Consider the following 27,060-nt stretch of genomic DNA (forward strand, 5'->3'; position numbering starts at 1 on the left):
AATGACAAATAAATAAATAAAATATATTTTGTAACACTCAACTTTTGTTACATTTTAACAAAAAAAATAGTGTGCCATATTTCAAAGTAACTTTTTCCATGTAACCTTTTGATTATGGGCAGTGTTTAATTCACTTATTTATTCATTTTTATTTTGACTTTGGTCAGCCCTGGTCAACTGAAACAGCGCTGATGGTCGAGGTTCCTGTGAGTAAGGCATAAACCCTTGGGTGGGGTGGTGCTGGAGAGATCACAGTTGGCTCCTTCAACACAAGCATGTGTGTGTGTGTGTGTGTGTGTGTGTGTGTGCACTCGCATGTGCATGGGAAATCCTTAAACGTCGCTAACGAGAGGTCGAGCCCCGTGGCGGCTGCAGGCTTCTGGCTTTCACACAAAACCCTGCGCTGTGCTCAATATGTGCTGTGTTTAGTTTCAATGCATCCAACCCAATCACCGAGACAAAGCACCGAGGAGAACAGCCTGTCATCGAGCCTGCTCTTAACGCTCTTAAATTGTTTAATTGATCGCCAATCAGCCGCTTAATAATCAATTGGGTAAACCCACGGAAGTCACTTGAGTGCAGAAAACGGGAGTTCATATGACAAGGGGATGACAGGGGAGAGACAAGTGTGGATAAGTGGATTAAAGTTTGGTATGCATTTAAAAAGAAGTCTTTTAAGTATAATGACGACAATTTTATTTAAAAAAGTACATGCAGGGAGGCAGTTCAAATACAACCTGATGGCTCTAAGAAGTGTCTGGCTATTTCTCCTTAGGCGAGGTCATATACAATATACAAACATGAACAGGTGGTTATCATCTGCCTCATGCGACTGCTGCCACTCAATCACAGACATCTTAATCTGTCACACAGCAAAGTGATAATACATAGAGTGAAACAAACACGGTAACATTTCTTATCGTCGCACTAAAACAAAAGATTATTGAGGTTGTAATGACCATTGAATAAGTTTCAAGTACAACCCCAATTCCAATGAAGTTGGGACATTGTGTTAAACAAATAAAAACAGAATACAATGATTTGCAAATCATGTTCAACCTATATTTAATTGACTACACTACAAAGACGAGATATTTAATGTTCAAACTGATAAACTTTGTTTTTAGCAAATAATCATTAACTTAGAATTTTATGGCTGCGTCACGTTCCAAAAAAGCTGGGACAGTTGGCAAAAAAGACTGAGAAAGTTGAGGAATGCTCATCAAACACCTGTTTGGAACATCCCACAGGTGAACAGGCTAATTGGGAACAGGTGGGTGCCATAATTGGGTATAAAAGGAGCTTCCCTGAATTGCTCAGTCATTCACAAGCAAAGATGGGGCGAGGTTCACCTCTTTGTGAACAAGTGCGTGAGAAAATAGTCGAACAGTTTAAGGACAATGTTCCTCAACGTACAATTGCAAGGAATTTAGGGATTTCATCATCTACGAACCATATCATCATCAAAAGGTTCAGATAATCTGGAGAAATCACTGCATGTAAGCGGCAAGGCCGAAAATCAACATTGAATGCCCGTGACCTTCGATCCCTCAGGCGCCACCATCAAAAACCGACATCAATGTGCCATCAATGACATCAATGAGCTCATCTAAGATGGACTGATGCAAAGTGGAAAAGTGTTCTGTGGTCCGACAAGTCCACATTTCAAATTGTTTTTGGAAATTGTGGAGGTCCTATCCTACGGGCCAAAGAGGAAAAGAACCACCCGGACTCTTATGGACGCAAAGTTCAAAAGCCAGCATCTGTGATGGTATGGGGCTGTGTTAGTGCCAATGGCATGGGTAACTTACACATCTGTGAAGGCACCATTAATGCTGAAAGGTGCATACAGGTTTTGGAGAAACATATGCTGCCATCCAAGCAACGTCTTTTTCATGGAAGCCGCTGCTTATTTCAGCAAGACAATGCCAAACCACATTCTGCACGTGACAACAGCATGGCTTCGTAGTAAAAGAGTGTGGGTACTAGACTGGCCTGGCTGCAGTCCAGACCTGTCTCCCATTGAAAATGTGTGTCACATTATGAAGCGTAAAATACGATAACGGAGACCCTGGACTGTTGAACAGCTGAAGCTGTACATCAAGCAAGAATGAGAAAGAATTCCACCTACAAAGCTTCAACTATTAGTGTCCTCAGTTCCCAAACGTTTATTGAATGTTGTTAAAAGAAAAGGTGATGTACCATAGTGGTAAACATGACCCTGTCCCATCTTTTTTGGAATGTGTTGCAGCCATAAAATTCTAGGTTAATGATTATTTGCTAAAAACAATAAAGTTTATCAGTTTGAACATTAAATATCTTGCCTTTGTAGTGTATTCAATTAAATATAGGTTGAACATGATTTGCAAATCATTGTATTCTGTTTTTATTTATGTTTAACACAACGTCCCAACTTCATTGGAATTGGGGTTGTACAAAGGCATGTTGTTTTCTAACACCAACCAACAGCGTTTTTGTCAAATGTTCTTAATATATAAACTTAATGGATATCTCAGTTCAGCGAGTGTCAAAGGATTTGCTTTTGCTTTGTCTTGTCTTTTTGTTTTTTGGCAAACTACTCGAAAAGAAAGAGCAGTTCGGTAAAATTGGCCTGGAATTTCTTTGGAAAATTTAGCCTCTGAGGCCAGTTTCACTCAGCAACACTAAATCTGGTAGGCTTGTCTATCATGAGTAGACCTACAAAAAGTATCAAGAACACATGGCCCAAAAGATGCAGCAATTTTGGGGTAATTTCCAGGTGTCCTTCAAATTGCTACTGCACAGGAAGTCGAATTTCAGATTAGAGAGGGAGTGTCGTTTTTCTTCTGGCCATCGAACAGTGAACCAGCTCTACATCCTCAGCAGGATTCTGGAGAGTGCATTAGAGTTTGCCCAACTATTCTACGTGTTTTGTGGACTTGGAAAAGACGTTCGACCGTGTCTGTCTAGGAGTCCTTTTGAGGGTGCTCCAAGAGTATGTTTTGATAAGGTCTGTACAACGGGTGTCAGAGTTTGGTTCGCACTGCCAGCAGTAAGTTGGATCTGTTTCCAGTGATCGTTGGCTACCCTTTGGCCCTGATTCTGTTCATTACCTTTATGGACAGAATTTCTAGGTGGAGCCGAGGTGTTGAAGGGGTCCGGTTTGATGATGACATTATCACATTGCTACTTTTTGCAGGTGATGTGGGTCTGGTGGCTTCATCAATCCGCAATCTCCAATTCTTGCTGGAGTGGTTCATAGCAGAGTGTGAAGCAGTTGGGATGAGAATCAGCACCTCCAAATCTGAGGCTGTGGTCCTCAGTCGGAAAAGGTTCCCTCTTTAGGTCAGGAATGAGATTCTGCCCCAAGTGGAGGGTCTTGTGGCCGAAAGAACAAGATCACGGATACAAGAGGCCGATATGAGTTTCCTTCGCAGGGTATCCGGGCTCTTCCTTAGAGATAGGGTGAGAAGCTCAGTCATCTGGGAGGGGCTCCGAGTCGAGCCACTGCTCCTCCACATCGAGAGCAGCCACATGAGTGGCTGGTGCATCTGTTTAAGATACCTCCTGGATGCTTCCCCAGCGTGTCTCACCAGGAGGAGGCCCCGGGGAAGACCCAGGACAGGATGAAGATACAATGTGTGCCGGTTGGCCTAAGAATGCCTCGGGATCCCCCCGGGAAGAGCTGGGCGAAGTGGCAGGGCAGCAGGAAGCCTGGCCACCCCCTAAACTGTGAAAAGTTGGAGTTTTCGTCATTGCGTGTAAGCTGAGCATGGCACTGAAGTTTGATGATTTGATAAAAAAAAACAAAAAAAAAACACAAAACTCATCAACATATGGAACTCATCTACATATACAGTACAGGATATGGAGGGATGCATTTGGGCAAAATAAGCAGAGGGACCACGTCAGATCAGCATTCTCTGAAAGCAACAAAGTAATGAACTAAATAAGGATAACATTAATTTATAATGAAAATAAACTTTAACAATTTATGAAACATTTCGTAGTAAGAACAGTTGAAGATCTGTACAGTGTTCTTAACTGCATCTTTATTGCCCTCTAGTGTTAACTTCTTCCACTAGTTGACTCACTTTGAATTTTTGGGGTTCACAAAGTGTTAACCACAATGCATGTGTTCACCATCATAAATGTGTGTGTGTGTGTGAGCGTGTGTGTGTGTCTGTGCGCGCGCGCGTGTGTTCGTGTGTGTTTTAGGGGAACGTGATACACTCAGCAGATGAAAACTTCGCCGATAGTCGCAGAGTCCCCTGAGGGTCAGGGCAATATTGATGTGACCATCATTGTGTGTGTCATCTCTATCATCCGCAAAGGCCAAAAGCTGGTGCAGACACAGTGAAACATGTCGGTAACCTCTAAGCACTGAAGCTCATGTTGGACCATGTGTGTGCGCGTGTGACACCTGGGAGGAGTATTTGACAGAGTGGTGAGGCTCGGCAAGAGGATGAATAACTGACCTATCACATCCCCATTGACTGAGTTAATTAATATAAGTAGAGGCGAGAATCCCAAGCTCACTTTTCACTGTATGGATTTGCTGTCTGCTCACATTTGGCGGCTTTTTATGTCCATTCGATGCAAATCCAATGTCTTCTGTCCCGAGGCCTGATCATGACAGCTAATTTTGGCATGCTGGCACGCTTTTGATGGGTGCACATTTTTATTGGGGTGCGATGCGAACCTTCCTGTGACAGATTGCTATATAAAGATCTCATCTGAATACATGTTCAATACAGGCACAGTGCGGTGTTGAGAGGCGGGCCCATTGTGTGCTGCAGGTTACCATACAGTAGAGTGTTACACCGGTCATTTTTGGGCAGGTTCGTTTGATGCCTCGGTTTATGATGGTTACCGCTATAGGTTTTTTTATTTTTTTTTTATTATCACTGTAATTATGACTTTACTATTGAATTAGAGTATGTTAGTAATAGACTACGGCGTCTGCAGTATTACGGACAAATTTCGGTTACGTCGCCATATGAATGTAATACTAAACACCAAACAATTTCCATTTTCTATTAGCAATCAAAAAACAAATGAATTGAAAAATTGACTGATTATAATTATTTTTTTTTTTTTTAAACTAATACAAAAAAGGGCGGCACGGTGGCCGACTGGTTAGAGTGTCTGCCTCACAGTTCTGAGGACTGGGGTTCAATCCCCGACCCCGCCTATGTGGAGTTTGCATGTTCTCCCCGTGCCTGCGTGGGTTTTCTCCGGGCACTCCGGTTTCCTCCCACATCCCCAAAACATGCATGGTAGGTTAATTAACAATTCTACATTGCCCGTAGGTGTGAATGTAAGTGTGAATGGTTGATTGTTTGTATGTGCCCTGCGATTGGCTGGCAACCAGTTCAGGGTGTACCCCGCCTCCTGCGAGATGATAGCTGGGATAGGCTCCAGCACACCCGCGACCCTTGTGAGGAGAAGCGGCTCAGAAAATGGATGGATGGATAATACAAAAAAGAAAAACGCCTGATTTTATTTATATATATTAAATATTTAATGAAATACAAAAAATACTATGTGGAAAACCGGGCCACATGACTTACTTTAATGTTATTTATTGGTTATGTTTTCATGACCCAGATTTGTTAGCTGCCACAATCAGTCCGGGCACCAACTATGATCCATCAAATGATCCATCAGCCTTGTTGTAACATGAACAATTATGTATTGATTAGAGCAGTGATTATTCAAGTGTCGTACGCTTCCACGAGTGGTATGTGATCGAATCATATGGTCATTTGTACTTGCAAGAGAATAAAGTGTTCATCGTGTAGGGATGAATAGGCATGGGGGGGATGATGTCAGAGCCAGAGAGTACTGTTTAATTTTACTCATCTAACAGCTTCTACTAAGAAGCTGTTCCTCAGCCTGGTGGTCCTGCACCAGATGATCGCAGCCTCCTGCCTGATGTTGTCAGCCTCAACCATTTTACAAGCAGATCGCAAAAGAAAAAAAATAAATAGATAATAATTTAAAAAAAAAATCACTCAACACAACCCACACCACAGGATATTCGCTCAAGATAATCTTTCAAAGATATCCGATATTACTTTACATTATGGGACATTACTGACTTTGATCGGAATGGGAGAAAATGCTCAAAATTAGCTCAAATCTTTCACAGACATCTGATAACCAGGCATTTGCTGACTTTGATCGTAAGGGGGGAATATGATAAAAATTCAGCCCGATTGTCAGTAACCCATTTTTATGACTGTCGGCCTTGGCCATTTTCCAAACAGATCATGAAAGAAGAAGAAAAAAAAAATAAAAAATAAAAAAATCACTCAACAATTATCTGTATGCGTGTACCCCTCTTTGTCTGCCTCAACTGTCTTTTGAGCCAATCAGGGAGGAAAAATCACTCTTAACACACACCATAGTATAATTTCTAACAATCTGTTTTTTTAGCCAATCAGGGAGGGAAAAAAAATCACTCTTAACACACACCATAGAATAATTGCTAACAATAATCTTTCAGAAACATCCTATAATTGCGCCTTCGCTGGCTTTGATCGGAAGGGAAAGGTCAGGCTCAAATTCGGATCGATTATCGGGATGTGTACACCCCGCTTTAGGTGGCCAGTGTGTAAGGGACTTTTGATTCAGATCGCCGCCCTCTGGTGGATTAAGGGCTGTGACGTTTAAAGAGTTCCATGGAAAACTTGACGTGTGCAGGACTGCAGCACACTGGCCTTTGTTTTGCACTGTGGGCCAACACAAGGGGAAATGAGAGAGAGCAGGGAAAGACACTCAGGACAAGACAAGGAAATCTTCATAGACTCTTTGAGTGGATGCAAACACTGGCTTTCTTCTTTGTGGGAGAGGGTGGAAAGGGTGGGTGTGGGGTGTCGATGGTGGGTTTAGGGGTTGGGGGGGGGGGGGTGACACAAGCAGGACAGACAGGAAGACAGGAGGAAGAAGGTGGGAAATGGAGAGAAAGGGGAAGGGAAAGAAAGCAAGAAAGAGCTCCAGTGCCTAGTCTTAATCTGAGCTGTTCTGATCAATAGCCCATTTCCCATTGTTGCCAGAGCTGTTCGATCGCTACACCACCGAATTAACACACCCACTTTAATCTAGGGGGAGAGGAGCGAGGGGAGCCAGAGAAAGAGGAGGGGGGGGGGGGGTCAAAAGGGTGGGGCAGTGAGTGAGGAGCAGCTGTGGAGGCATTCTCAAATGAAATCAAATCTAATTGTAATCACTGTAGCTGCTGCACTTATTACTGTTACTATTTTCCGCCCGCTACACGGAAACACCGTCTCGCTACACGCCCCCACTCCTTTTAGTGGCGTAAACTGGACGTAAATAATCCAAATGAGAGTTTTTTTGTTGTTGTTTGTTGTTCGTTTGACCCGGTCTAGATTGAACTGTGGTGTGTGGTTCAGGTACCATCAAACACTGAACAATTTTGGAGAAAAATGTACAAAAAAAGCAAATATGTTTTAAGTGGACACCACCTATAGTGGATCAGTGGAGGAAGGTGTTTATTAGGGGTCAGGTCATTATTTGCACAATACATTTTTAAAATTGGCATTATACTGTACATAGATTTGTAACCAGTGAAAATAATATAGATGCAAGTGGAGTTTAAAACTAGATTTAAAATAATGTACAGTTGTGCCTTGCGATATGAATTGATTCTGTGACCACGCTCCTTCTAACTCAAAGCATTCGTATCTCAAAAATTCTTTCACCATTGAAATGAATAGAAACACCAGCAAACCGTTCCAGCCTCCCAAAAGAAAATAACAACTTTTGTAACATGTTTTAATAAGGAAACTAGCCCTCCATACTTACTTTAGAAAAAATAGAGCAATCAAATAATTAGACAGAATGTAAGGAATTCAACATTTTGTGCATGATTAATTCATTGCAGCTCCTTCTAGTGTGTGCGACTTGGCCAACAGAGGGGAGTATAATACAGTCATGAAGACATAAACCAGGGGTGTCAAACTCATTTTTGTCATCATAGATATGACTTCCCTCGGAGGGCCACGACTACTGTGAGCCCATATCAATGAATTATCACCTTGTATAATGACATTTAGTAACGAATTGATGAACAATCAGTTTTGAAATCAGAAGCTATTACTCTTCTTTTCAAAGGGGAATTTTTAACAAATAAAGTTTGCCATATCTCAACGTTATTACACCAGAACACAATTTGGAATTTTGATTTTATTTCACGGGCCACATAAAATGATGTGGTGGGCCGGATCTGGCCCCCGGGCCACCAGTTTGACACCTGTGACATAAACGATGAGTTTCACAACTGCTGCAAGTGCCTCAGTGAGCTGCAGTAATGTTAGTCGCTTTTTGAAGAGAAAAAAAAAAAAAGAGTTTACGCCTGTGAGTATTGGTATATTGTCTCTACATTTGTTGATGCATCGTTTGTGTTCAAATATCCGTAGGTTAAAAGGGCTATAACTACCGAGACATGGATCAGAATCATCTTTATTTGCCAAGTATGTCTAAAAAACACAAGGAATTTGTCTCCGGTAATTGGAGCCGCTCTAGTACGACAACAGACAGTCAATTGACAGAGAACACTTTTGAGACATAAAGGCATTGACAAAAAATTAATAAATAAAAAAATTAAATAAAACGTCACTGAAACAATAAAGGTTTGCAAGTTATCTGGTTATGCCGGTACATTTTTTATTTATTTATTTTTTGACAATTGTGCAAAAAGATGCAGAGTCCTCTAGCACTTAGAGCAGTTCGAATGACTAATATTGGAATAGTCCGGTGCAATGACCATTGTGCAAAGGGCGCCGAGAATTCAAGCGAGTAGTACGATAGTCTGGGACAATGTTGATTGTGCAAATGTTGCAGATACTCCTCAGTCAGTGTGTAAATGGAGCAGATGCTACTCTGGCATGAGTGGCCAGTATTGGTCAACAACAGATATGCAAATAGTGCAGCGTGGTGAGACTACTACAGTGAGTGCACGAGTAATATAGAATTGGCCCAACAGAAATGTGACAACAAACTCAAGACAAAAAATTGCCAGCATGTTGAAATGGAATTGTAGGTTAGGTGTTTAAGAAGTTGATTGCAAGAGGGAAGAAGCTATTGGAATGTCTGCTAGTTCCAGTTTGCATTGATCGGTAGCGCCTACCTGAGAGAAGGAGCTGGAAGAGCTGGTGCCCTTGGATTGGGAGGGTCCAAGAGGATTTTGCACGCTCTTGTCTTAGTTCTGGCAGCGTGCAAGTCCTCAAGGGTTGATAATAATTATGCCAACTCAAGGATGCTATTAATTTTCCTGTCTATGGCATTTTGAATTGTTTGTTAGCATTAAGCTAAGCAGATATGTTTTAAGGCAAAGCTATGTGGTTGCTTTAAATACACAACATGTAACTCTTTGTTTAATGTTTAAGTCTCCACATTTAAACTCCTCCGATGGCCTGTGCACGTGCCTAGTAGGTGCTGCTGTTTTGGTTAGCAACAGTGTTCAAATGGGATTGGGATTCAACTCTAATTTCTGTGTGCGTTTGTAAACGATAAGAGTCTATGAACAAGATTGAGATAATTCATCCATCCATTTTCTTTACTGCCTCCCCTCACGAGGGTCGCGGGCAGCTCTAGCCTATCCAAGCTATCTTCGGCGGGAGGCGGGGTACACCCTGAACCGGTCGCCAGCCAATCGCAGGGCACATAGAAACAAACAACCATTCGCACTCACAAACACACCTACGGGCAATTTAGAGTCTTCAATCAACCTACCACGCATGTTTTTGGGATGTAGGAGGAAACCGGAGTGCCCGGAGAAAATCCACCCAGGCACGGGGAGAACATGCAAACTCCACACAGGTGGGGCCGGAATTTGAACCTCAGTCCCCAGAACTGTGAGGCAGATGTGCTAACCAGTCGTTCACCGTGCCGGCAGATTTAGATCATTACATTTACTAATCGTAGGCATAGTTTTATTTGGGGTGAGACGTTTAAGTGGATAAGGCACCAAGGAACAAGGTGTCTATTAGTGTAGGGGCAACTATTTGAGGAAAAACTGTATTTTTATTTTATGCTGATAACACTGTGTTCACTTTTATATAGGAAGGCCAAAAATGTCACTTTTCTACAATTTTTTGTACAAAGGCCAAGTAGCAGTTGGTATAAAGTCAAAATAAAATGCAACAAAATATACACTATGCTGTTTTGTATTTGTTTTCTGATCTCTGGCAGACGTCTGCTCATGCCGATCATTTAGCTTCCATTTGTTTTTGAAGTCTCATAAAAACAAACTTCCGCGTAGACCAGGGCTGGTTGTGTTCCTTGTATTGAACTGAGCTACATGAGTCGCAATAGGTTCAATTTCTGGATATATGGTTATCATCACGGGTACCTTTCTGTGATGACAAAGCAATTGAGATGTTTCTTTTGACGCTTTCTGGGCCGAAGTAGGCATCTATATAAGACACACAGTGGTGCCTTAAGTTACGAGTGATCTGATGATTACTTGCTTTTACCCGTTTCCTGCCACTGCCAGTTAAGGTTTACTGTCAACTAAACATAAAACAAATAGGATTACACGTTGTTTATTTAAGACAATTACATAACTTTGCCTTCAAGTCTGCTAGGCTAATGCTAACACATAATGGGAAACACCATAGGCAGACGAAAGAATCGCATCGCTGTGTTATAATGCTTTAAGCAACAGCAAAACACAAATGGTGGATCAACACGTAGACAGATAATATAACAATATGCACAGTCATATATTATTTATCCTCTGATAAGAATGACAAATATTACTGCAGTTTACTGATGAATGACCATCTTCTTCATGTGTATCCGTATGTATGTATTATACTGCCCCTGGTGGCCAAGGCACATACACCGGAAGGAGCAGCACAATAACTTAAATCAAGCAAGAAATGTGGCAAAAAATGTACATCTTTACATTATATTTATGACATTATTTTATGTTTTTATAAAGTGCAATCTACCCTGACAAAAACACGATTTTTGTTTTAGTTTTTTGGGGGGAGATTTATTTATTTCAAAGGCGAAAACTGATTTGAGATAGAAGAAATTTTGAGTTACGAGCATGTCACGGAACAAATTAAACACGTATCACAGGGGACCACTGTATACAAAAGTTAACACTGTGATGATGTGTCATGAACGGAACAGAGGATAGGACCCAAAAATGCACGACTCCAAAACAAATGGACAGTTTCAAAAAGAGAGGTTTAATATAAGGGCAGAGGTCGGTACACAGGCAGGCAATCCAAAAAAGGCAACAGTATCCAAAAACGTGAGGCAAAAAGGCGAGGTCGATAATCGGAACAGGGTCAAGTCTTACTGTGAGTCTGTGACGTGGAAACAAGGAATGCTGGAACGCAACAACAAGGTATAACGAACTGGCGACTCGAAAGAATGAGACACGAGGTTAAATGCAAGGGGTAATTAGGGCGAACGAGGCACAGGTGGTGAAGATGCTCTCAGGAGCAGGTGTGTACGAAACAGGGGGGAAACAACAACCGGAACACACACACCCATGACATGCTGGCTAAAACGAAGTCTAGCGTGGATGTCGTTCAAGCCATGTTACTGAGGAGAAAGTTCCGTTTAAAAGACAGATCTATGAGTACACGTGCATTCCAAGTTGTTGAATATGATAATATCATATAGTATACAGCTTTAGGTGTTGCCAGTGGACTGTTTGCTTACTGCCTTCCATTGAGACAGCTCAAAAGGGAGTTTTGGTAGTGGTGGTGATTGCAGGAGTATCCCCCTCCACCCCCACCGCTATACTGCCCCGATCCATTCTCCTTACTCCTTTTGAAGTCATCTCATAACGGAGCAATTTTCTCGTTAGCGTTTGCCTTTAATTGTGGGTAATTAAGCGTGCTCCCACGGTATAGAGAGCGCTGTTCAGAGTGATGGGGAGGGGAGTTGTGGTGGGATGGGCGGTTGGAATTCGCTTTAGTTCAGCTTTGAAATATGGGGTTAAGTGGGAGAACGGGTACGTGAAAAAGACGGTGCCGAAGTGGGGTGGGGGGGGGGGGGGGGGGACAATGACTCCAAAACAAGGGAACAATGTCTAAAGAAAAAACAGTGGAACATAGTGGAAATGGGCACATTTGCCCTGCTATTAAGCTAGTTTTTCATTGGTTAATCGTTTGCTGAGGGCTGAAATGACTCTAGTGAGGTAATATGGCAACATCATGACAGTCTGCAATAAATGAATATATTCCAAACAGTTTTTATGCCAGTGTACAAAACAGATCTTGGCATTTAGCACATCCGTTCACTCGTGTAGCGTCCTTAGCTTTGAACACATTTTCTCCCTTGACTATGGGAAAAATTAAGGATCAAAGAATCTATTGGTTTTTCCTGAAATATTTTGAACAGAACGGCAAATGTTCTGAACTCTTGTTTCCATGTGCGTGTACAAACACGTCTGTTTTGATAGCATTTAGCATGTCCGTTTACTAGCTTAGGCCTGGTATACACACAGATAATCGAGCTGTTTTTGTCCCCTTTTTCCAACCAAAGCATGTCAAATGCCAGACTATTTTATGTTTTATAAGATTATTTTATGATAACATTATCCTGTCGTCTAAGGTGTGTTCTGAGTTCATTTGTCCCAATAATAGGGTCCAAAACAGGTCAGGCTGACAATTTTAAATATTAAACGGGCAATATTTACAAATAAAACTCTTCGTGTGGTGAAAGCCGACGACCCCCAAGTCACGACTCCATGAATTGTGACATGAAATGGAATGTAGCCAATCAGGAAGCGCCCTGAGCCCTGACTGAGCAAAAAGGAAGCAGCCATAAATAAAAACAAACAAGTCCTGCTCTAAGCCGTATTTTGTATAAGTGGGTTCACCAGAGGGCAATAAGTATTTTTTCAAAGCTTTTATTGACGACACCACCATTCTACAACACTCCCACTTCCGGGCCCTTCAAACACACTCTGGAAACATCGGCGCAACATAACCGGTAGAGTTTCTTTTTCTTTGTTTTTGTTAGATCACATTTGTTCACGTGAAATTTCTGTCTTGGAAGACTGGATTTTAGATAGGTCTTGGAACATGGGGGGTCTGGAACCGATAAACAATCTTTGAAGATTCAAAAAATCCTTACGTACCAGGCCTGACTACGCTTTGTTAAAAATGTTCTTTATCGGCCATAGCAGGGATGTCAAACATATGGCCAGCAGGAGAAAACTGGCTCACTAGTGGGTTCAATCCGGCCCATGTAACAGAGTTACTGTGATACTCCGGTAATTGAGCTTGTTCAGATGCGTTTTAGGTTGACCGAGTCATATGGTGGCTAATAATTAATCCAGGTGTGTTACAAATGCCGCCAGTTCATGAGCACCAGCAACCCAGGTGAGTTTGGGGAGCACTACTCAATGCACTTTGCTAGTTAGCTATTTCACCACAATGCTAATGTAGCTTGTTGTCCTTTTTAGTGGGACTATACCAGCTTATCCTGTTCCTATTCAGGAAGTTAACAGCGTCACAACAAATTACATAGTGCTATATTTAACATGAATTTAAAATATGTGGTCTTTTTTGGGGAAATAACATGTTAATGGGATTTCAAAAATTAAAAGGAATTCAACTCATGTGTTCAGATACCACTGAAATTGTTATTTTCTCTCAGTATTATTTGAAATGGCAAACATTCCAAGCTCCTGTTTGCATTTTGGGCTATCCAGAATCCTCAAGTGGTCGCTAACCGTCACCGGGCAGATTAGCGCATGTACATATGACCCTCGATTAAAGCGCTGCTAAACACTTCCGCGCCAAGCCCACGGGGCCATAAAAGTCAACGGGGCCGTAAAGCACATGATGAATAATTGTGGCTATCAACTGTTCCAACTAGAGCGCTCAAGTTCCCATTCATCCCTGATGGAATGCCCCCCACCCCCAAATGGCTATAATGAACTTGTTAAGGCCTCTATAAATATTGGCCTCTGCAGTCGGCGATCGTTTCACCGGCTTTCCCGAACAAGGCAAACAAGCAACCGGGCGTCGGCGGTGCTGCGGCTAATGCCTAATCAACGAGGGGGTACGCCCCAATGCAGTGGGTCCTGCTGGCTGGGTCTTCATTTATACGAAGAAAAGTGGAAAATACGGCCTACTGATGAGCATAACCTTAACGTCAATGGCAAAAGTTCTGCCAGGAAGCTTTGACAACTGTATTGATTGCCAGACCTTCGAGCGAGTAAAACACAGGAAACAATGGATCAATTCAAAAGTCGTTACTCGGGAAATATTTGTTTGTGTGTATTTTTCCACCTGTGACATAACTACAGTACATTCATAAGTGCATGTTTTTTCTCTTTGATATGAACTATGGCAGGGATTCCCAAACTGTACAGTAATGGTGCTTTGGTATAATGATCATACATTGACATTGATTATCCATTGTTGTTTGATAGAAGTAAATGGTTTTCACTCATTCATTTATTTTCCGTACCGCTTCTCCTCAGTAGGGTCGCGGGCGTGCTGGAGCCTATCCCAGCTATCTTTGGGCGAGAGGCGGGGTACACCCTGAACTGGTCGCCACCCCATCGCAAGGCACATAAAAACAAACCATTAAAAAAAATAATAAACCATTAAAAAAAAAAAAAAAAAAAAAAAAAAAAGTTAAATATTCATTCATGGCGGGCGACTGGTTAGAGCATCTGCCTCACAGTTCTGAGGACCCGGGTTCAATCCCCGGCCCCGCCTGTGTGGAGTTTGCATGTTCTCCCCGTGCCTGCGTGGGTTTTCTCCGGGCACTCCAGTTTCCTCACACATCCCAAAAACATGCGTGGTAGGTTAATTGACAACTCTAAATTGCCCATAGGTGTGAATGTGAGTGCGAATGGTTGTTTGTTTATATGTGCCTTGCGATTGGCTGGCGACCAGTTCAGGGTGTGCCCCACCTCCTGCCCGAAGATAGCTAGGATAGGCTCCAGCACTCCCGTGACCCTAGTGAGGATAAGCGACTCAGAAAATGGATGGATGGATATTCATTCATTCATTCATTCATTCATTTTCCATACTGCTTCTCCTCACTAGGGTCGCGGGCGTGCTGGAGCCTATCCCAGCTATCTTTGAGCGAGAGGCGGGGTACACCCTGAACTCGTCGCCAGCCAATCGCAGGGCACATAAAACAAAATATCCATCCATTTTCTGAGCCGCTTCTCCTCACTAGGGTCGCGGGAATGCTGGAGCCTATCCCAGCTGTCATCGGGCAGGAGGCGGGGTACACCCTGAACTGGTTGCCAGCCAATCGCAGGGCACATACAAACAAACAACCATTCGCACTCACGTTCACACCTACGGGCAATTTAGAGTCTCCAATTAATGCATGTTTTTGGGATGTGGGAGGAAACCGGAGTGCCCGGAGAAAACCCACGCAGGCACGGGGAGAACATGCAAACTCCACACAGGCGGGGCCGGGGATTGAACCCGGATCCTCAGAACTGTGAGGCTGACGCTCTAACCAGTCGTCCACCGTGCCGCCAAAACAAAATATATATGAAATAAAAATAAAATCTGCAAATAACATTTACAAATACAATTATTGATATAAAAATAAACAAATATGCACAATTAATTATATATATATATATATATATATATATAAAAGATGTAATTGTACAAAACTTTAAATACAATTCAATTATTAAAACAGAAAAATAACACTATAAAAGAATAAAATGCACTATAAGATGCAAAATAACATTTAAACAGTAAAAACAAAATGAATTATAAAATATCCTTTTAAAAAACAAAAACAAACTTCCATCAAGTTAGTTTCTGTACTGTTCCTCCTTAATACGTTCAAGGGTGTGCTGAAACCTATGCCAGCTGCCTTTAGGGTGAGCGGTGGAGTACACCCTGGACTGGTCGGCAGTCAATCACAGGCCACATAGACAAACAACCATTCACACCTAAGGACAATTTAGAGTTTTCAATCATCCCAACATAAAATTTGAGAGGAAAACCCGCAGTACCAGAGGAGACCCATGCAAGCCCCACATAGCTGGGATTCGAACTCAGAACCTCTGAGCCAATCGCAGGGCACATACAGACAAACAACCATTCACACTCACATTTACACACTTTAGAGTTTTCTGTCAACCGAACATGCATATTTGGAACGCGGGAGGAAGCTGGAGTACCTGGCGAAAACCCACACAAGCCCTTGGTGAACATGTTGACTCCACACAGAAAGGGCCTGAGCTGAGATTTGAACCCCCTACCTCAGCACTGTAGGCAGACATGCTCACCACGAGCTTACCATGCTCCAAAACAAATTTCACAATTATAATTCATCCATCCATCCCCTGAACAAATTATACAACTATATATTTAAAAAAAATTAATACTTATAAATTCTAAAGACAGCAGTGACTATACTACTGTATGCATGCACAACAAGTTGAATTCACACACTCCTAACATCACCCCAACATCATTCTGCAAGATGTCTCTATCACAAAGTTTTTCAATGTCTGACTTTTTTTCAGTTCAGTCTGCATGCATGTTTCCTGTCAAATTGCCTATGACTTCTCACCATATTTCAATAGTAACAGTGCCATTCTGGTAGGAAAAAGGGCATACCCTCAACGACAGCTTCCTCCCTGGGAATCCTGCAGGAGTGATGAATGCAATTTAGCACTGCGTGGACACAAAATAACGGCAGGACCTAATAAAAGAAGTTTACGAGTAGAGAGGCTGCAGTGCGCATGCGTGCGTGCATGGGGAGGAGGAAAAAAAAAAAGTTGACTTGAGAGTCCAGCGCGAGTGTGCGCAAAATGGTTTGGATTACATAAGCAAAGCCTTTAAGAAACGTGGTGTGCGGAGGAGAGAGTAGGGGGAGTGTGTGTGTGTGTGTGTGTGTGTGTGTGTGTGTGTGCGTGTGCGTGTGCGTGTGCGGCGGATCGATGGGGTTATAATTTTGTCCGAAGTGGGTAGAAAATAAAGTTCACGGAGCAATGAAATTTGAAAACAGATGGCAAATCCCGTCCTGGTCGTGGTCGTGGTCGTCGCCCCCCGCCCCCTCCTCCTAACCAACCCACCCACCCCTCGCTCCACTAAATAAGATTCGATCCCTGGGAATGGAGTGTAGACAATATTCCAAGCGACATTTGATGAAAGTGACAGATTTTTCATTTTGGACACGTGGGGGGTGGGGGGGGTAGGGGGTGTCACAATGGGATAGTTCATCTGATTTGTCTACAGGACAAAAACCTGGAAGAGTAGGACGCAAGCGTTTCCACCCGTAGATCCCCCTCCCCTCCCACTGCTTCCATGTCCCCGTCTCCTCCGCGGGTGAGGCAAAAGGGTGAGGAAACAAGAATATCAAATAAATGAGAAATTTTCGTACAGCGCCTCGCTTCCGTGCGTTCCATGCTAGCAATAACAATTAAATATCGACCGCTTTTCCCTCGGCCAGAGAGAACCTGAGATACCCGGAGACTGCCAAGTACCGGCGCAACAACCAACCCCCCCCCTTCCCCCATTCCCCTGCCATTTTCTCGTCACCCCCTCCCAATATACACCTACTTTCCAAGTCCATCAGATCAATCTGCTCTAATTTGGTGTATCTCATTCCTCTTGATTCTCTATATACCACTAAAAGCCGTTTCAGCTCCACTTTTATCGTTGACGATGTGGGGGTGGCCCATAAACTTTTTCCTTTTTTTTTTTGCGAGAAGACTTTCTCACATCTTGCTTGTTCAATCAAAATGCTTGTTCATCAATTACTGTGGTACCTTGAGATACAAGTTTAATTTGTTCAATACTATTATGCTCATATTTCAAAACACTCATATCGCAAATCATCTTTTCCACATTGAAATGAATGGAAATGCAATTAATCCGTTCCACCCTGCTTTAAAAAAAACCCCCATCAAAACATCTTTTGTGTTTTTTGCAGAAAAGTTTATGCATTATGAAGCGCGACACGACAACAAAAACCCCATCAAGCTAGAATGGAAAAGAATTGCACCTACAAAACTTCAACAATTAGTGTCCTCAGTTCCCAAACGTTTGAGTTTTGTTAAAAGGAAAGGTGATATAACACGGTGGTAAACAGAACCCTGTCCCAATTTTTGGGGAATGTGTTGCAGGCATCAAATTCAAAATGAGTGAATATTTTCACCCAAAAAAAAAAAGGATCGGTTTGAACAATAAATATATTATCTTTGTAGTGTATTCAATTGAATATACTATACATTGAAAAGGATTAACAAATCATTTGTGTAATGTTTTTTATTCACATTTTACACAATGTCCCAACTTTATTGGAATTGGGGTTTGTATTATCAGAGATGTAGGAAGGAAGAATGCCATCTTTAGCCCCTTTCACACTGCCTGTCAACGTGGACTTTTGTCCATTTCGCTACTCTGAGTGAACAGTAGAGACACAGGGTCATAGAAGACCTCGTGATAATCCGCCTTCGGAGGTAGTATCAGAAGTGTAACACAGACAGCATGCCACCTGTAGCCTCTTTCACACAGCCCATCAAAGTCTGTTACCTATGTCGCTGCACTGTATTGTATAATCAGCACTGGCACGGAATGAAGGTACAAAATCAACTTGACAATTTTCTGGCATCTGAGGTAGTATTTGAGGCGCAACAGAGGCAGGATGCCATCTGTTGCCCCTTTCACCCTCTCCGTCAAAGCCAGCTTTTTCTTTTTCTTTCTCAGTATCAACAAGGAATTAGGGGAACAAGTGTCTCCATTGCTTTGTGATTACTTGACAATAAGTTCCGGACAAAAAAAACAATCAACAGAATTTTTATGGATCAACCAATTGATAATACTGTAGATTTGTAGATCCCATCCATACTCTATTTATCTGTCAATCCATCTCATTTGCTTTGCATCAATTCATCAATCAATGAGTCACAAATGGCAGAAAATGCACAAAAAAGTCAAGTTAGCATCGTCGCAATTCAGTGGTGGGTCATAACGAAGTACAAAAAGTCTAGTGTATTTTATTTTTTTATTTTTATTTTTTTCCCCAATGTAAAAATAGGCTTGTTACTGTAGTTTTTCAACCTCCGCAGTTGACAAGATGTAAAAATGATGTAAATAGAGAAGTCAACCATGACTGAGGTCTTGATTGATGAATTCATATATTGCGGTCTTATAAAGTGGAAAAAGCTGAGACAGCAGTGACATGAAGGAACATGAATCAGGGAGCATTAACAGTGACAGCAACGCATTCAAAGAAGCAAGATATTACCCATCCATGGCCAATTATTTGATGTTATCAGCTCCAAGAATGATTTGTGCGTTGTCTTGGGCCAGCCTTAAAACCTCCAGCTTCTGGCCTTAAAACAATTCTGGCAAAGCTGGAAAAAAAACAAAAAAAACACAAATAACGTATACTTTTTTAGTTGTTATTATTAACTAATTTAGCATTTTTTTGATAGTCAGTTCACAATGGTATCAAAGCTATGGGAATGTTGTTTGGATCTTAAAACCCCTGTAAAGTGGATTCAGAGATTTGTTTCTAAATACATTATACATAAAGATATTTGCTGAAAATGTGCAAAGACTGAGAACTATATAATATTGTGATGATCTGTGATTCTGTGTCACTTTTTCACGTCATGTTTACTTATTAGGTTTTCATTCCGACCTGTTCTTGTCAGCCGTGCTCCTTGTGTCTACCAATCAGCTCCCTCCAGCCACTCGCGTCTTTTCCAGATGTGCCTCGTTGTCTCGTCAATTTGTTTGTATTTAGTTCTCAGCTTTCTTTCAGTCTTTGTTGGTGCATTGTTGTCATACGTTACGTTTCCCGAGTGCCGCCATGTCAGTAGTTCAGTAGTAGTGAGTGTTTTGTTTCCCATGCTTCTTTGTTACTTTAAATCTCCTTTTTCTTGGGCTTTGTTAATTTAGTGATTGCTTCTACATGCCTTGTTTGCCTTTTTGGAGTTTTAAAATAAATAGTTTTTTCTGAAAACATCCACTCCTGCCTGCGTCCGTGCACTTGGATCTACCTTTTGTTTCCAACAACACAAAAACCCTCAACTGTGACAAATACTAAATTTTGGAGGTATAACATTAAACAGTTTTTCACCATTTCAATTTTCCGGATTTTTGTGGTGTGGCTAAGAAAGCGCACACACTTCGGGTTTCGGCATGAGCGCCCTCTCCCCGAAGCATATATTTTCACGGCTCAAACATGTAGGTATGTGTCGGCACAAGAAAGTTGCTCGATGAAGTAGCAAATTCCACCTATGCTGCTATTTTAATATTGATGCATGTTGTGCTGGATCTGTTTGGCGCTTATGTTGTTTTTGTAGCCAGCTTGTACACCAATTGGCTTTTTGGGGGAGCTTTGTATGTAAAGCTACTACATGTACTTCAAAACTTGATCCTTGAAAGGCATGATGACTCCAAATTGGACTTTTCAGCGTACACACACAAAAAAGAAAAACAGATTGGCTCGATTCCTCTGGCTTTTGTTGATTGACGTGCGCTCAGGATTTGCACGCGGCGTGACAAGACTCTCAAGAGGAGTGGCTTTATGTTGGACTTACCGGAGTCCATGGCAACTTTTCCAAACAAATCGCACAACTATCAAAAGTTTCTCCAATCATTGTCATCGCGTCTTCCCTCACTCCCGCCTCTTTACCTTTTTTTTTCCGCCTCACAACTTCTCTGTGCTTGCGCCCAAGCCTTTCAATTTCTATTTATTACAAGTCCCCCGTTGCACACCCACCCCACTGCCTCCCCATCTCTCCTTTTTCACACCTCCTCGCATCCCCTTGCTCACTTGCCTCGACATTAATTCCGCTGTTTTTCTTTCTAATATGATTTATATTTAATACAAAGCAGCACTTGTGCTTTTTCTTAGAGTGCTAGTTTCTATATATATATATATATATATATATATATAATCATTTTATTTCCCCAGAATATGTCTGTTGAGTGTGTATGGCTGCTGTATGCCAATTTTGTTTTAAAGGAAGAGTTAGCTAATAATGTCTTGGAGGTGAAAAGGCTGTCAGATCAAGTGATGAGACTGAAACTTGAAATTGAGGGTGTTATGTATAATATTATTAGTGGCTATGCTCCACCGGTAGGATGTGACTTAGGTGAAAGAAATTCTGGAAGGAGCTAGATGAAGTAGTTTGGAGCATCCCAGACAGAGAGAGTCGTGATTGGTGCAGATTGTAATGGACATGTTGGTGAAGAAAACAGGGGTGATGAAGAAGTGATGGGTAAGTACGGCATCCAACAAAAGAACTTGGAGGGACAGATGGTGGTAGACTTTGCAAAAAGGATGGAAATGGCTGTAGTGAACACTTTCTTCCAGAAGAGGCAGGAACATAGGGTGACCTACAAGAGCAGAGTAGAAGCACGTAGGTGGATTACATCTTGTGCAGACGATGTAATCTGAAGGAGGTTACAGACTGTCAGGTCGTGGTAGGGGAGAGTGTGGCTAGACAGCGCAGGATGGTGGTCTGTTAGATGCTCTGGCGGTGGGGAGGAAGATTAAAAAGACAAAAGGCAGAGCAGAGAACCCTGTGGTGGAAGCTGAGAAAGGAAGAGCGTTGTACGGATTTTCGAGAAGAGGTGAGACAGGTTCTTGGTGTACAGGAGTAGCTTCCAGAAGACTGGACCACTAAAGCCAAGATGATCAAAGAGACAGGCAGGAGAGTACTTGATGTGTCTTCTGGTAGGAAAGGGGAGAAGGAGAATTGGTGATGGAACCTTAAAGTACAGGAAATCATACAAGGAAAGAGGTTAGCTAAGAAGAAATGGGAGACAGAGGAAAGGAGAAAGGAATTCATGGAGATGCAACGTAGGGTGAAGTTAGCGGTGGCAAAGACCAAACAAGAGGCATACGAAGACATGTATGGCAGGTTGGACACTAAAGAAGGAGAAAAGGATCTATACAGGCTGGCCAGACAGAGAGATAGAGATGGAAAGGATGTGCAGCAGGTTAATCTGATTAAGGACAGAGGAGATGGAAATATGTTGACTGAGTAGCCCGCCTCTCACCCAAAGATAGCTGGAATAGGCTCCAGCACACCTGTGACCCTAGTGAGGATAAGCGGTACCAAAAATTGATGGATGGCTGTGTTGACTGATGCCAGTGGTGTGCTGGATAGATGGAAAGAATACTTTGAGGAGATGATGAATGAGGAAAATGAGAGGGAAGGAAGAGTAGAAGAGGCAAGTGTGGTGGACCAGGAAGTAGCAATGATTCGTAAGGGGTACGTTAGAAAGGCACTAAAGAGGATGAAAAATGGAAAGGCAGTTGTTCCTGATGACATTCCTGTTGAGGTATGGAAGCATCTAGGAGAGGTGGCTGTGGAGTTTTTGACCAGCTTGTTCAACATAATTCTAGTGCGTGAGAAGATGCCTGAGGAATGGAGGAAAAGTGTGCTGGTGCCAATTTTTAAGAACAAGGTTGATGTGCAGAGCTGTGGGAACTATAGAGGAATAAAGTTGATGAGCCACACAATGAAGTTATGGGAAAGAGTAGTGGAGGCTAGACTCAGGACAGAAGTGAGTATTTGCGAGCAACAGTATGCCTAGAAAGAGTACCACAGATGCATTATTTGCCTCGAGGATGTTGATGGAAAAGTACAGAGAAGGTCAGAAGGAGCTACATTGTGTCTTTGTAGATCTAGAGAAAGCCTATGACAGAGTACCCAGAGAGGAACTGTGGTACTACACACAGAAGTCAGCAGAACAGTGGTGAGGTGTGTTGTAGGTGTGACAGAGGAGTTTAAGGTGGGGGTGGGACTGCATCAGGGATCAGCCCTGAGCCCCTTCCTGTTTGCAGTGATGGATAGGCTGACAGATGAGGATAAACTGGAATCCCCATGGATCATGATGTTCATAGATGACATTGTGATCTGCAGTGAAAGCAGGGAGCAGGTGGAGGAACAGTTAGAAAGGTGGAGACATGCACTGGAAAGGAGGGGAATGAAGACTAGCCAAAAACAGAATAAATGTACATGAATGAGAGGGCTGGAGGAGGAAGAGTGAGGCTACAAGGAGAAGAGATAGCAAGGGTGGAGGAATTTAAATACTTGGGGTCAACCGTCCAGAGCAATGGTGAGTGTGGTCAGGAAGTCAAGAAACGGGTCCAAGCAGGTTGGAACGGGTGGAGGAAGGTTTCAGGTGTGTTATGTGACAGAAGAGTCTCTACTAGGATGAAGGGCAAAGTTTATAAGACAGTGGTGAGGCCTGCCATGATGTACGGATTAGAGACAGTGGCACTGAAGAGACAACAGGAAGCAGAGTTGGAGGTGGCGGAAATGAAGATGTTGATTCTCTCTAGGAGTGACCAGGTTGGATAGGATTAGAAATGAGCTCATCAGAGGGACGGCCAAGATCAGATGTTTTGGAGACAAAGTTAGAGAGAGCAGACTTTGATGGTTTGGACATGTCCAGAGGAGTAATAGTGAGTATATTGGTAGCAGGATGATGAACATGGAGCTGCCAGGCAAGAGAGCGTGAGGTAGACATAGATGGAGTGAGGGAACATGTGAGGGCAGTTGCTATGAGAGAGGAAGATGCAGGAGATAGGCTTACATGGAAAATAATGATGCACTGCGGCAACCCCTAATGGGACAAGCCAAAACAAAAAGAATAAGTCAACTGGTCAACTGGTTTACTACTCCGCAATTACTTTGAGACCCTGAAGTCAATTAATTGCTAATTATGCATTTTTGGCATCTCGTCTTCCAATCAGCTTAATTTACAGACGCTAACCAAGCAGCATAAGTGGGAGACATAGTGCTGTACCGACTCAACTGACAATCCACTCTGCAGAACAGCGAAATATCCTTCCAACAAGGCTACAGTCTTTATAAGTCTGCGCAGGTCAGAGAGTTGAAAAAATGTTCTGGCCCACCGCTGCCCAGGATGTGAATGAGCATAGTGGTTAACCTTGCATCACTAGCCTCTGATAGTCTGATTTCTGCTAGGCCTGTCTTAAAACATTCATGTCAGCGGGACCATGGAACTGGTGGCTGACCAGGCAGGGCGAAGAACACGGGCAGCAATGGGAAGTTAAACCCCATTTTCGTTGGCAAAATTTTATGTCCAGTAGCCTACCGGTAACGCGCGGGCAACGACTGTGCTGCAATGATAAGTTTATTTTATCCAGGTTAGCCTGCATTGTCTAGTGGAAGACATAATCATTGGCATTTGTTTTAAGCAGGGAGGGCAGGAATCTCAAACTTGTATTTAATTAAAAAAAATAATAACCCAAACAAGATTTAAAGCAACAAACGCTGGGGGAAAACTCACCACAAAAGGAAACAAGACATGACCAGGGAACTGAGTGACAACGACAAACGACATATGACAATGAACCAACCAGGACTGACGAGACAACGGGGAACACCTGGACAAGACACGGGCAGCTAGAGGGAGCTGATTGGTCGACACAAGGCAGAGGGCTGATGAGAACAGGTGGAGACAATTAGCAAATGAGCACATGAGACATGAACAACATGGGACACAGGAAAACATGCAACAAAACTAAATATAATCTAAACTGAAGCACAGACCGTGACAGTCCAGCCCCCCCCCAGACACAACAGAAATTTTCCACAAAAGCAGGTGGGTGGAAGGGGGCTTGTAGGAGGGTTCAGGGTATGGTGGCCGTCCAGGACACCAGACGCGAGGTGCTTGGCTGGGCCGTTCAGGAGGTCGGCCATGACGCCGGAACAAACCGCAATGCAGGGACCAGGAATGAGGATCGGGTTGCAGCCGCACAAGCTCAAAATATGTGTCTCAAGCGCCAATGTGCAAAACCTGGCACTAAGATTTATTGAGCTATTCGACCACCGGTAGGCAAACCATGCATAAATCCAAGAAATGTTTCTGAAGCAAGCAGAACATTTAATGCTCCGTGCTGCATGAACTATATGAAAAGCAAACATCGCTCAAGCCTCAAAGATGACAGCTTACAATTGTGTGTGAAAATCAAGGTGACGTAGAAAGCCCTGATATACCGACGCTTTACACTGAAATATAAATATATATTTTACTATTATTATTATTTTGAAAATATATATTTTACATTGTTAAGTGACATTTTTAAATCAAGTTGACAGCTGACTGGATGCTCCGCACGCAATAAAATGATTTGATGACAGCATTTTGTTTCGCTGCAGGTGAATTTAACTCTGGTTTTAATTTCACAACTACGAGGAGGACTCAAACAGACTATTTTATCTGTAAATACATTTCACATTTTTGAAGAGTTGTGTAGAAATGTTGGGTTCTCTGTAACTGCTCATTCATTTCATGAATGCAACGCACTATGGTATTTTATACATACCAGTAAAAAAAAAAAAAAAAAAAAAAAATGTGTTTTATCTTCACTTTAGAGATCAAAAGGGTTTTGTGGCACCCAGTGTTTTTATTCTGTGGGAGGTGGTCAAAATGTCTTGATGATTTAAGATCGCTGACCCCTGTTCTAGACCCATGCACAATCGGTGAAAATCTGTGATTTAGACCATAGAAAAAATATTTGTTGTTTTACCCCACCACATACTTTTAACACGATTAAACTTAAGACACATTTTGTCACGGTTGGTTTGTGAGGGCAAGGCAAAAACAAGGAGCACCCAAGTGCAGGGAAGCAGGGAGGCAAGCCAGGCGTGCACGAGTCTCAAAAAAATGATTAATTCATTACCGAAAAAAAGGCAAACAAGGACCATGGAAAAAGCAAACTAAACAAAGACCCACAACTGATAACCAAAGTAACAAAGAAACACTTGAATAAACCTAAAACTGGAAACAAGACATGACTAGGGAAATAACTGAGCAACACAACTGGAGACTGCGACGTGACAGACAGAGGCAATGAACCGACAAAAAGTGAACGACACCAGCGAACTAAATACAAACAGACTGACGAGACAACGAGGAACACCTGGACAAGACACGAGTGGCTGGAGGGAGCTGATTGGTCGACACGAGGTAGAAGGTTGACGAGAACAGGTGGACACAATAACTAAATGAGCACACGACATGAACAACATGGAACACAGGAAAACATGAAACAAAACGAACCACAACCCTAACCATGACACATTTTTCCAAACACATTGCAACCATAAACTGTATAGAAAATACCTATGCAATGTAGTGTCTGTGTAGCTGCATGTGCCTTTCAGAGGTGGGGCCTGATGGGGCGGCGTGATGTCTGCCAGTCTGCATGTGAGCGTCTGGCCGGGAGCTGTGGCTGACAGCAGCTCCTGTTTTACTGTTCTTCCGGCGTTTAATAAACGGTTGAAAAGTCCTTTGGCGACTGTGTCTCTTTTAGCACCTGCAAGGCCATTACAGTGCAAAGTATACTGTAAAGGCCCCCCCCCAAAAAAAGATCTCTTAAAAATACATTATAGCAAGGGAACACTGTTATTTAGCTAAATAAAAACATCAAAATAAAATATTACTCACATAATTCTCCCGTAATATTTTTTTTCCTGAAAATAATCTTGTTAGTTTAACACATTTTAGTCATGTGCAACCAATGTACATGTTGGAATTATGTAAATTTAAATGACTTTTTTCCCCCAGTATATACAGGCGGTCCTACGTTTCTGTTACGAAGGTGGCGATGTAACCCGAATTTCTACATCTTGTAAATTGCAACACGCCATCGTCTATCACGAGCCTGAGCTAACGCAATAGTAATAATTAAATATTTGTATGAAAAACGTTGTAAATCAACTGTTTATCGTTTCCCTATGAAATTACTCTGTTAAAAAAACACTGCCCCCTGTTGTCCCCCGCTCGCTCGTGTCTTTCGCACATCCTTGCCCTCACCTCGTTATCTCCCCCGTTTGACTTTAATTGCTTAATGCAGTCATTATCTACGCCCCAATAGCTGCAGCATTAACATACCTTCTCACCCCCACCTCACTCGCACCTTCTCCTCTTCCTCTTCCTTTCCTCTAAGCCTCTCTATTTCTCATCACTCTTTGCCCCAAACCTCAAGTCATCTCCCCCCCCCCCCCCCCCCCCACTCACTCCCCCCAACACCACCTCCTCCTCCTCCTCCGCTGGTCATCCCCATTGTCTCCTCCTTTTCTCC

At 42.5% G+C, this 27,060-nt stretch overlaps 1 protein-coding gene across 1 annotated transcript in view; it reads right to left on the reverse strand.

Annotated features, from left to right (window-relative positions):
- Positions 1-27,060, reverse strand: part of erfl1 (Ets2 repressor factor like 1) — a 178,356-nt gene that overhangs the window by 79,443 nt on the left and 71,853 nt on the right. Inside the window, exon 6 of the mRNA XM_061777658.1 lies at positions 19,225-19,333. The gene's annotated coding sequence lies outside the window, so the exon portion shown is untranslated. The remainder of the gene's footprint in view (positions 1-19,224; positions 19,334-27,060) is intronic.

The sequence above is a fragment of the Phyllopteryx taeniolatus genome, chromosome 6 (genome assembly GCF_024500385.1).
Source record: "Phyllopteryx taeniolatus isolate TA_2022b chromosome 6, UOR_Ptae_1.2, whole genome shotgun sequence".
NCBI classification, from domain to species: domain Eukaryota; kingdom Metazoa; phylum Chordata; class Actinopteri; order Syngnathiformes; family Syngnathidae; genus Phyllopteryx; species Phyllopteryx taeniolatus.